The 12309-nt window shown below is 44.5% G+C and overlaps 1 long non-coding RNA gene across 1 annotated transcript; it reads left to right on the forward strand.

Annotated features, from left to right (window-relative positions):
- Nucleotides 1-896: 896 nt before the first annotated feature.
- On the forward strand, nucleotides 897-12253 carry LOC115384173 (uncharacterized). The gene is made up of 3 exons (XR_003930838.1): nucleotides 897-934; nucleotides 2561-2665; nucleotides 12203-12253. It is a non-coding gene; the product is annotated as an uncharacterized LOC115384173 (long non-coding RNA).
- Nucleotides 12254-12309: the final 56 nt, after the last annotated feature.

The raw sequence follows: 12309 nt of genomic DNA on the forward strand, positions 1-12309 counted from the left end.
CGGTTCTCATAGACAGATGGTCTATTCCAGCCGGTCAGAGGGAAAGAGAAGCTCCTGGGTTGAAAGGAGCCCCGCCCCTCTCTCTCTCCTCACTTCAGCTGGTTTTCCTTCAATGGAGGGAAAATTTCATTCAGACAAAAGTTTTACTGAACAGATTAAACTGAGTGAGGCGGAAACAAAAGCCTTGTAAAAATCCATGTTTTAAAGCAGGTAGCTGCTAATTCAGAGGTAGAATTCCTGACTTTCAGGAGGCTGTGGTTAGATTCCCCATCAGGACGGAGGATTGTTTATCAGTGTTGTTTGTTGTTGTTTTGATGGTGTGTTTCCCAGTGGCTGTTCAGCCTTTTCAGTCGGTGCTGTCAGCTGATTCCTGCTGGAAAGAGTCCATTTCCAGAAAGCCAGACTGGTCCTATGGAGGAACTCTCTGCTGCTGAAGCTCAGCTCTCTGGAAATGTCAGGCGGGTCGAGGACACAGGCAGCATGGAAACCTCCAGGAACTCAGTCCAGTAGTTTTCTGTGTGTTTCCTGCCTGAAGCCCAGACTGTTCTCTGATCAGACTTTGGACCTGACGGATTACTGTGAAGCTCCATCATAAAACCTGATCAGTCTTCAATCCAACAAGTCATCAATGAACCTTATCACACATTTCAGATCATAAAGGAGGAGGAGCAGCTGAGCTCAGGTGATCCAGGTCCAAGAGTCCAACCAGGAAACCAGCAAGTCCAGAGTCCAGCTGACAGTCAGAGGAGGAGAACCGCTGAGGGTCTGAACAGCTTCTGTCTTCTAACGTCAGAGTGGGACTGAGTTTTGTCTCCGTGGACGTCAAAAGAAACGCTGTGTGTGACTGTTGGACAGGTTTGTCCTGATTCTGTCTCAGCTGACTGAAGATGAGTGACGTGGACAAAGAGGAGGACAGATCAGAGTCTGTGGACAGGTAAGAGACGGCAGCTGCTCCTGCAGAGTCCACCACTCTACACAGTGTGTGTGTGTGTGTGTGTGTGTGTGTGTGTGTGTGAGTGTGTGAGTGTGCGGGTTTTCCTATGTTGTGGGGACAAAATGTCCCCACAACATGAGGAAAACCAGGCACAATGTCATTTGTGGGGACGTTTCTTGGGTCCCCATGAAGGGAAACAGTGTTTTCTTGACCATGTTGTTGTTACTGAAAAAAGTAAAAGTGCAAAAACATTTCTTTAGGGCTACACTTTGTTTTGGTGTGGGTTAGGGTTAGGGTAAGGGTCAGGGTTAGACATGAATGGGACTCAATGGAAGGTCCCCAAAAGAGTGGGAAACCCAACACGTGCGTGCGTGTGTGTGTGTGTGTGTCTGTGTGAGTGTGAGTGTGAGTGTGTGTGTGTGAGTGTGTCAAAGTTGAATCACATTAAATATTAACAAAAAGTACAGTTATTGATCATGATGCAGCCTTATCTTTATTTTATTTCTCTCTCTCTCTCTCTCTCTCTCTCTCTCTCTCTCTCTCTCTCTCTCTCTCTCTCTCACAAAGTAGAGCTTGATGTGAGTCGGCCAGTCAGAATCATAGAGAGCTCTGTACACAAATATACATGTGTAAAAAGTGTTAATGTCAAAAATATTTAACAAGTTAAATTTAATAAACAAAGGTGCACTCGTAGCATTAGATTCGGAGTAAGTCGCAATTCTCAAGAAACGCTTCTGCAAAATGTGAATTTTGTTAAGGAAGGGGGTGAAGGTATTTCCCCACACAACATTACAATATGTCAAGTAAGAATAGATCAGACTGTAATAAAGAGTAGATAAACAATGAGGATGAATCAAATGCCAATCCCAATAGACTTTGATATCTTTTTACAGACATGCTCAATATGTTCTTTCCAATTTAATTTATCATCAATCCTCACACCAAGAAAACTGGCTGAGTTCACTCTCGTCAGCTCTTCATGACTAATGCAGATTTTTATTGAATCATTGTTTTATTTTTTATTTCCTGCAAATAGCATGAGATTTGACTTTTTAACATTTAGTGTTCGCTTGTTTGCATTAAACCATTCAGAATAATTGGAAAGATCATGATTGAGCTTCTGTATCAGTACATTTAGATCACGGTTAGATGCGAGTAGATTTGTGTCGTCAGCAAACAAAACTGGAAAAGCATCAGCAGAGACAGAAGCAAAATCATTAATGTAAATAATAAATAATAGAGGTCCCAGAATTGACCCCTGTGGTACACCACAGATGACAGGATTCATACTTGAGTTGAGATTGTTCATACATACATACATATTGTTTTCTGGTTGTTGATGATTTTTACGGAACCCATACTGATAATTATACAAAATATTATTGGTGATTAAATGTTGATATAGTCTTTTATATACAAGTTTCTCTAAAACCTTAGAGAGGCATGGCAAAACAGATATAGGGCGGTAATTTGAGAAGGTTTTTCAGGACATGGACAGATTATTCAGGATAGAGCAGATCTGATGTTTTGTTCAACCAGTTCTAATATTTTTTCTCCATTTGCTGCCAACCTGTGTGTGTGTGTGTGTGTGTGTGTGTGTGTGTGTGTGTGTGTGTGTGTGTGTAGACACACAGCAGAGTCTTCAGGATCCAGCAGGTTGTCTCTGAGGAGTGACAAGTCCAAAGATCGTCCACCGCACTTCAGTGTTGAACCTGGACCTTCAGACACAAAGTAAGAAACTCTTAGTTTCTTTGATTTCCTCCAAACCAGAGTGAGAGATGTTGAGCTCCCTTTCAGACTCAGCTCCAGGATTGTGAAGCAGTGTGAGAGTTGAAGCTGGATGTGTGTGTTGTGTAATGGCTGCCAGATGTGGTGTCTTGATATATTTTGACTCCAGTTCCTCACTGATGGATCAAAGCTTCAATTGACCACTTCTATTACTTTTTATCATGAGTGATGAGAAAAGTATAAGTTAGAGGGGTGAAATTATTACATTAATCGTGATCAATTAATTAGTAACAATTATCGCAATATGTTTTTTAATCAAGTTATTTTAGTTTTTAATCTCGATCTAAAATGATTCTGTTGGAGAGTTTCCTTTTCATAAAGTAACTTGTCATGCTCTGAGCGTCTTGTGCTCCAGTGTTTGGGCTTGTTGAGCAGCAGCTCTGTGAAGGGTGGAGCAGAGGAGGTGCAGAGGGGGAGCAGGGAGGTGAGGGTTGTTGTTCAGCAAAGTGTTCTTACTCTGCAAGTCAAATTAATCCTTATTCTGAAGACTTTTCATGTTAAAAACCAACAACAAGTGTTTTAGAGGATCACAAGCAAAAATCGGTGTATAATAAAAATAAAAGTAGCCACACCTTCACTGTAATTGCGCACACACACACACACACACACACACACACACACACACACACACACACACACACACACACGCTCAGTCTTGTATTTCTATCCTTGTGGGGACCGTCCATTGACTCCCATTCATGTCTAGCCCCTAACCCTGACCCTTACCCTAACCCTAACCCACACCACAATAAAGCCTAACCCTAAAGAAATGTTTTTGCACTTTTACTTTTTTCAGTAACAACAACATGGTCAAGAAAACACTGTTTCTCCTACTTAGGACCAGAAAAAGGTCCCCACAAGGCACGTCGTTCCACGTTTTGCTATCCTTGTGGGGACATTTGGCCCCAACAAGGATAGAAATACGAGAACACACACACACACACACACACAGTGATGTGTGAATGGGATCTAAAGACAGGTTGTTTTCTCTCCTTGGAGCAGTCTGGACTGAGAGTCCTCCATCCAGCAGCTGAAAACTCTCCAGTGTTTCCTCACACAGTTCAGACAGTTCAGCTGTTTTTAATGTCTTCATCTGCAGCACTTTATATGAGATGTGATGTTTTATTTTCTAATTATGAACGCTGGTTGAAACTAAAGGTTTCTGGGACTGTATTCAAGTCTGGTAAAAACAATTACTTTAAGTCACGTTTTTGTTCCATAATAATCTCTTGATCTGAGACAATAATGTAATAAATTTAAATGAAAACACCTGAAGTTGAGGGATTTTTTTTTCTTAGCGAGTTCTAAGTGAGATTAAAAATGAGTAGGAGTGTAACGGTATTTGTATTCGTCGGTCACGGTTCGGCACACACAATCACACGACGAATACACGAATGAGTTAAAAAAAAAAAAAGCGAGTCCTGATTCCAACCTTAGATGGCTGTAATGAGCCTAAAAGCTGCCAGCAACCACCATTACCACAGAAGAAGAAGAAGAAGAAGAAGAAGAACAAGCAGGTCCAAACATGAACAAACGAAGATGAGCAGAATGAGAGATGCAGCGTGCGGCGGAGCGGATTAAACGGGGGAGTATTTGTTCCGCGTGCGTTCTCTCATACGTAGTGACGTGTGACGTGCCAGTAAACGGGAAGCAGCACAGTCAAAAAACCAGCAGAAGAACGCCATGGTGGTGAAAAAACACTTTTTTAATACAAAACCCCGACATAAAAAACATAGGAGAGGCGAGATGGAACCAAATCGCGCAACAGCGAGTTGTATAAAGAGCTCCATAGCAGAATACTAGCAATCGCCGACTGGTGTTATGGATTAACTGGTTCCCGTGTTAACGAATGACGGCGGAGGTCTGTGTAACACGTGATGATTACAGCAGTTGTTAAAGTAAGACTCACAAAAGACTTTAAACGTATACACTCAGTGTAACTGTCAATAGCTGACGTTCGCCAGAACGACCAGATGTTTCAGTCGTTATTGGTCACAAGTTAACACGGGCACCAGTTAATTCGAAACACAGGCATGCGGCGCAGAGCTCACACCGTGCTGCTCCGCACGGCGGTGCTCCAGCCAGGGGAGCAGCCGCTCCTTCAGCAGCGTATCATGGAGATTTTGGGACATTATTTAAGCAGAGATCAGCAGATAAAAACTCTCTGCTCGGTGCTGAGGACTGCTGCTGCAGAGCTAAAGACCTGCAAGTTCCCCGAGAAACTTTGTGCGCATGTCACAGGACGCTGTATAACCCGCTTCACCCAGGGTCCTTGTAAACGAGGATTCATCGTGGATGCTTTGTATGCTGTACATGAATACTCTCGCGTTTAATACGATTGTTTACAATCGGATTGAAAAAACACCCATGTAAACTGGGCCAATAATGTGTTGTGGGAAAGCTTGGGAAAAATGTTCTGGTACATTTGTGAGCTTTTGTTACTTTTTCCCCACTGTACCGAAAAACGTACCGAACCGTGACCCTTACACCGAGGTACGTACCGTACCGTGGCTTTTGTGTGCCGTTACACCCCTAAAAATGAGATCAATTAGATTAATTAATTGCAGACCATAATTAATCAATCTCTCTCTCTTTTTTATCTCTTGACATCAGAAGTATAAATTACATTAAAGGGACTTAAGGCAAGATTTGTGAAAAAACTGCACATGCATTTCCACTTTATTCAATGCTAATGGGTCGTGAAGCATTAAAAACCTAAAATAACAGGCCAATCCGCGTATCTGTCTGTTGCCTGATACAGGCTGTGTGCCAAATAATTTGTTGCTGTTCGGGGTCCGAATTTCCCGCGCAATCGTGGGGATGTGACGTAAATTGACGCTGTATGCGCACTGCCGAACAGGAAGAACATGGCCGCCGTGGACAAGGACTCAAACACTGCTGGGATCAGGGGCGGGCAGTGTTGCCAACTTGGTGACTTTCTCGCTAAATCTGGTGACTTTCCAAAGCCTCTTTTAGACTTTTTTCGTCAAAAGTAACTAGCGACAAATTTAGTGAGTTTTTCTGGTGCTCTGGAGACGTGACAGGACGTCTCCGCTGTCCTCAGCAAGCAGCGGGTGCTGCGTGAGCCCCTCCCCCGTCCCAAAGCACTCACAGGCGGCCAGTCTCAGCAGCGCTAACTGCTGCAGTCAGAGCAGAGAGGAGACCTGCACCACTCCTCCACACTTTACTTTGAGTCAGCCTCGACTGTCACGGCGCCTGGGTGCCTGACTTCCAGGGGCTGATTGGGTAAACGGCCCGGAGCTGCTCCACTGCGGCGACGGGAGAGCTCCAGCAGCCGCGGCCTGCTTCACGCGCCTCCGTGGTTATGCGGCGGGTCCCCGCGCTCTCCGCGGCCGGCACGGAGCGCGTCTCCGCCCGTGAGTGGAGATCCAAAGCTCCCGCGCCGCGGCTTGCTCCACGGAGGCGCGTGAAGCAGGCCGCGGCTTCCACGGGCCGAGTGGAGCTGCCCCACGGAGGCTGACGGGAGAGCTCCGGGTCTCTGCTCCCGGGCGGAGACGCGCTCCGTGCCGGCCGCGGAGCGCGCGGGGACCCGCCGCATAAACACGGAGGCGGAGAGGAGCTCCGCGACGGATTTAAAAATGAATCGTTAGATTAATCGATGCATCGAAGAACTATTTCCTAGATTACTCGATTACAAAAATAATCGTTTAACGCAGCCCTATTATCAGCGTTATCTCGTGAGTCAAAAAATAAATAAATTAAAAAAAATAAAAATATGACCGAAGCCGGGCAGGCACCCGAATAAATATTGGATATGCGTTTGATTCATGGAGGGAACTTCAGCTGCATTTGGGAGTGAAAACGGATGCTGACAAAAATCACATAATATGCACTGTGGTCTTGCAGTAATCCGCGACGTCGGACATTCTGTAAAATGTTTGTGCGTGCTCCCGTGCCGCCTTGGCTGGTGGCTGCAGTTACCCACAGCGCCTATCGCGGCAGTACTGAGGTAAATTTTGTAAAGTCGCCTTTAGTCCCTTTAACTTTGCACCATTTTGGATTCTTCAGAGATCAAACAGTGAAAACTGCCCTCAAGTTTCTGGTTGTAGAAATGTTGACATGTTCAGCTGAGCTGAGGAGTGAAGTTTGGCCCTGCAGTATTCTGACTGACACTGACTGACATTGTGTAATCTGAGTGAGCTGAAGTCAAATCCTGTTGGGTTTTGAAGTCCTCAAATTGTTTTGATGCTCAATTCTGCTCTGAAATCTACAAACATTGCTTTGATTTCATCTAGAAGTTTATGAGTCGTTGTTCCACTTCTATAAGATCCTGTGGTCCTGAACTCCACATGAGAAGTTCTAAACTAGATCTACTGTCAACATGTAACAATGAGCTCCAGAAAGAGTCCATCCAGCCCTGTCACTCTGGCTACAGCTGAGCTGAAGGACAATACTGTGGTCCAGCGAGCAGCGCCCCCCTCAGCCCACCGCCGCTGCTGCTCAAACCTGCAGCTCTGCTGTGACGGGGGGATTTAAACACCTTTAAACACTGAGTGTGGACCTGAGAGCCTGTTCAGAGTCACAGTAAGACTCCGTCTGAGACTTCTAGACATGATCAGTTCTGCTTCACCTTCAGGTTCCTGGGGTTTGTCTTTTCAAGGAGACAGACTGAACCTTTCCAGGTGTTGAGTGATATCTCTGGAACATTCAGGCAACGTAACGTGTTGCCCTGAACAGGACATCAGTAGACCTGTAGTTCTCGAGACCGGTCCCGAGACCACTTTTTTGTGGTCTTGGTCTCGTCTCAGTCTCAACAGTCTGTGGTCTGGGGTCTCTGGGTCTGGCAGTGTCTGGGACTGGCTGAGCGGTCTCGGAGGGATTTGTAAGTCTCTGGCTGGTGGTAAATTTCTAAGCTGGGCTTCATCATTCTTTAATTTCAGTGCTCCCCGGCGGCTCCTCTCATCAACCGTGTCTCTGCTGCCGCTGCTCTCCAGTAACGTTTACGGCAGCTTGGACCTCAGTGAAACGTTCAAAACTATTGGAAATTTGCAATGTTTACAGAAATGAAGAAATGACAGACAAAAAAAATGTGGAGTGTGTGAACCTTATACAACACAAAACATATTTGAGTCATGTTGTTTTTCCTTTAATTGGCAGCAAAACCACTTTTAATTGATGTAATTGTTCACATCTCTCATTCTTAAATATTGTCCGTGTTTCTTACACTTATATAACTTCGTCACTCTTAAAGGTATAGTGGACGATGTTCTCAGCCTGTGAATTCCGGGATGCGAATCTCAACTATTGGTCCTCCAACATGTCAGTCACACTGGAGAAATGCTTGCGTAACGCCGTCAAGCGCGCTTGTTCCCGTGATCTGCGCATGCACATTCAGAGTGTTTATGTAGGTTGTGAGCTTCGGTTTCAGCTAGTACTTACCGATGGCGAGTCTGACATAATGAAACTGTAACTGTTTCGGAAAATAAGCTTTATGAGCGAGGCCGATTGCAGGAACTGTAAACAGAGCCGTGCACGCCCAGGGAAGACGAGCTCGCACTCGCACGCTTCCGACATTGATAGGCGTTTCCTCAAGAGAAGTAGTAGAGCTGGTAGGATGGTCTGGCGCGGGCGCGTTTTTCAAAAAGCGAGTAACAGACATTTAGCTTCGACTTTTGATAAAATCATCCACTATACCTTTAAATCATGTGTATTTATCTCCAGGCTTGGGCAACTTACTCTGAAAAAGTAAATTGTTATAGTTACTAGTTACATATTCAAAAAGAAGTTTAGTAACTGAGTTATGATCATTTCAAACTATTTAAAGGGACTTAAGGCAAGATTTGTGAAAAACTACACAGTTTATTCAGTGCTAATGGGCCGTGAAGCATTAAAAACCTAAAATAACAGGCCAATCCGCATATCTGTCTGTTGCCTTATACAGGCTGTGTGCCAAATAATTTGTTGCAGTTTGGGATTCGAATTTCCTGCGCAATCGTGGGGATGTGACGTAAATTAATGCTGTATGCGCGCTGCCGAAGGCTCTTCAACATTAAGAACATGGCCGCCGTGGACACGGACTCAGGGGCGGAGTGGCCATCGGGAGGTTCTGGAGGCTTCCCGAATGGCCGGTGTGTTCCAGGCCGGTGGGGTCTATTCTAACACTTGACATGATAAATTGCAAACAGGAAACACTGCGTTAATCTAAATCATTCTAACGTTGCTGTGTGATAATATGAGACAAGACACCAATCAAATGTAATTTCTTACTGTAGATAGAGTTTCTACATCTATTGACATAGATCTATGTCATGGTGGGGGTGGGGGTGAATAGTCATGTCAGTCCTGAACAGCACTCAAGAGTCAATCCTCAGAGAGTGTAGAAATAGTGTCATGCAGCTGCCACACAGACTGGATGTCAACATTTATGGTGAGTTCACTCACAGACATGCTGTCTCTGTGTTATTGTGCCTGCAGTTAAATAGAATCTCATATTTATACTGAGCAGCTGAACCCAGGATGGTGCTGATGTTCCACAACTCATGGAAGATGGCAAAAAAAAACCTTTTTTTTTTTTTTGGTCTCGGTCTCAGTCTTGGTCTTGAGCTGAACTAGTGTTGGTCTTGACTTGGTCGGTCTTGGTCTTGGTCTTGAGACTCTGTGGTCCTGGTAGTGTCTTGGTCTGGGTTGAGGCGGTCGTAACTACAAGTCTAGACATCAGTGAAGAATTAGAAAAGCAGAAGTTTAACTTTACCTCCTGAGTGACAGACGTCATTGTTGTTGGTGACATGAAATAAATGAGTAGCAAATGTTTTTATGATCAAATAACCCTCCGAAAACATAATACAGATTCCTAGGAAGGCAGACATTTTGGTATTGGGTAGAATTGACTAGAAATGTTTCTTCTGTGTCATGATTAATAACAGTAGTTTTCTACAGATGGAGCCTCTAGTCATGGTGAAGCTCTCAGATTTTCACCTTTATGAACATGTTAGACAGATTTCCACACTAAATTAGGTTTAAATCTAAACTGGAGAATATTGAGCAACACTTCATCCAGTGGTTGGAAATATTATATTCTACTATAGATTTCAATGTGTCACATTTCCTGGTTCCAGTCACGCCTTTTGGCCCAGGATTCTGAATTAGAGACCTCGTTTTTCAAAAGTTAGTTTACAGGGTTAAAGGAGGCAATCAGCAAAGTTTCATTAACATCCATCACGACCCACATTCTGCCCCTGAGGGATTTTCTCAGACAGTAAATTCACAGTGACAGAACACGGACATTTCTATGGACAGACCACCAAGCTGGAATGTTATTACACCAACTGTCAACTGGAAAACTATCAAGTCCAGGAGAATCTGGACCGAGACCAGGTCCAGGAGAATGTGGACTGGGAGTCATGACTCTCTGGAGGAAAACACTGTTCTGATTGTTCTTCTACTGAACTTGAGCAGAACTACTATTTACTGTGAGCGTGGAGTTCAGGACCAGTAGCAGCGTTTCCTCCGTCTACAAGGAGAGAGAATCAGAGCGTTTCCAGAAAGTCTTGTTTTATCTCGTTGAAATGATGGTGAAGAAATCCTGTTTTCAAAAAGTTCCACAGTGGGAGCTGTTCTTCAAAAGTTGCATTTAGAAAATGTTTGAGTCCCGATGTGGTGTAAACTGACCCTAAAACGTGGCTTCTCACCACAGTCTTGTTCCAGAGTGATTATATAGAGTTTATTTTGACTCAGTTCATTTATAGAATAAATGTAAATGAACATTTTCTGAGTCTCTCTTGATTCTTCTCCTTTCTCATGTCTCAGTTTCTCTGAATCCTCTCAGACTGGGACAGTGTTTCCTGCTCCCTTCTCCCTCCATGAACACACACCACCTGGCTCTAATGATGCCCTGGAGCCACAGCTGGAGGTCAGGGTGGGGTCAGTACTCCCCCTGTCCTTGTTCACTGACCCCAGAGCTAAAACCCACACTGTCTGTCAGCTGATGAGAACAAGAACATGAACCAGGAGTGTTTGGTGAGGCTGGTCTGGAACCTAACAGCTGCTCTCCCATCAGCCACTGCTGCTCTGAGTTGTGTTCTGTGGTGCAGAGAGACGACTGAAGACAAGACCTGCTGGAACCACAGAGACTGGTTGATCAGTTATTGAGACATATCTGTTGAAATAAAACAATAAAGTCAGTCCTTTGTGACACAGCAGGGTGAAAGTTCACTGTTAGCAGGTAAACAGACACTAAACCATCAAAGGTTGAAACTGTTCACTCTTTATCTGCATGTTGAAAGGGAGAGGTTCAACATTTACAGCTGTACACTGCTGGATCTGCAGGTCAGAAAACATGTAAGAAAAGTTAATCTATGGATCTGATCTACTATTTGATCTACTATCTGACAGTAGATCTATTGATCTACTTTCTAAATCTCTTTCCTCTTGAGTCTGCTCTCGTGCTGCCATGACTCCTGTCTCCATGTTGTCAGTCAGTCCATCATATTCTGTCCATCAGCAGGTCTTCTTGGTATCATCCACTTCCTCTATCTGGTGGAGCTACATGCCTTGTAGGAGCCTGTCTCTCCATGTTCCCTGCTCCTCCTCACTCTCATCAGGTCTCTGAGGATTCTCTCAGCAGCTCTTCCTTTGGGACCGTCTTCCTGATGGGTTCCTGGGTTTTGGATGTTTTAGTGGCTCCAGTGCTCCCTGGTCCTCTTCCTCCCTCCTCTGAGGTCTCCAGTGTTCTCTGTAAATATCAGCTCTCTGGGATCCTTCATGCTGCAGCATTTCATCCAGTCTGCATCGACCACACTGTCAGTCAACATCATGTTCCAGTCACACTGCCTGCTTTCCTCCAGCTGAAGCAGACCTTCAACACCTTCTTCATCTCAGTCTTGGTTGTGATCCCCATCTTTCCTCCTGAGGTCAGGGTCATGGTTCAGGCTGCAGAGGATGGTTGTGCTGTTGCTGATTGCAGTGATTTACACTTATTTTTCCACATCATGACACACTTGAGTCACATTTAAAGATGTATGTTGTCACTTGATGTAAAATATCCAAACAATATTAAAGCATCCTCTCCTTATTACCCATATAAGTTCAATATAATTATAACTTCTACATTTTGATGAGCAGTGGCAGAGAACAAAAACACATCAACAGCGACATATTTCATTCTCAATATTTGAACAAGAGTGTGTGTGTGTGTGTGTGTGTGTGTGTGTGTGTGTGTGTGTCTGTCTGTCTGTCTGTCTGTCTGTCTGTCTGTGTAGACTCACAGCAGAGTCTTCAGGATCCAGCAATTTGTCTCTGAAGAGTGACAAGTCCAAAGATGATCCACCATTCTTCAGTGTTGAACCTGGACCTTCAGACACAAAGTAAGAAACTCTTAGTTTCCTTTGATTTCCTCCAAACCAGAGTGAGAGATGTTGAGCTCCCTTTCAGATTCAGCTCCAGGATTGTGAAGCAGTGTGAGAGTTGAAGCTGGATCTTTGCGTTGTGTTGCTCAGAGTAAATGTTGCTTGGTGTCCACAGAGAGAAGAAGAGGACTGATGTGTGTGAGGAGCAGCCAGAAAGATCCAGAAGCGCCGCTGCACTAAGTAAGAGTGGACATGTGTCTGCTGAGGGACTGGTCTGTCTTC

Source organism: Salarias fasciatus, assembly GCF_902148845.1.
Source record: "Salarias fasciatus chromosome 23 unlocalized genomic scaffold, fSalaFa1.1 super_scaffold_20, whole genome shotgun sequence".
Classification (NCBI taxonomy): Eukaryota; Metazoa; Chordata; class Actinopteri; order Blenniiformes; family Blenniidae; genus Salarias; species Salarias fasciatus.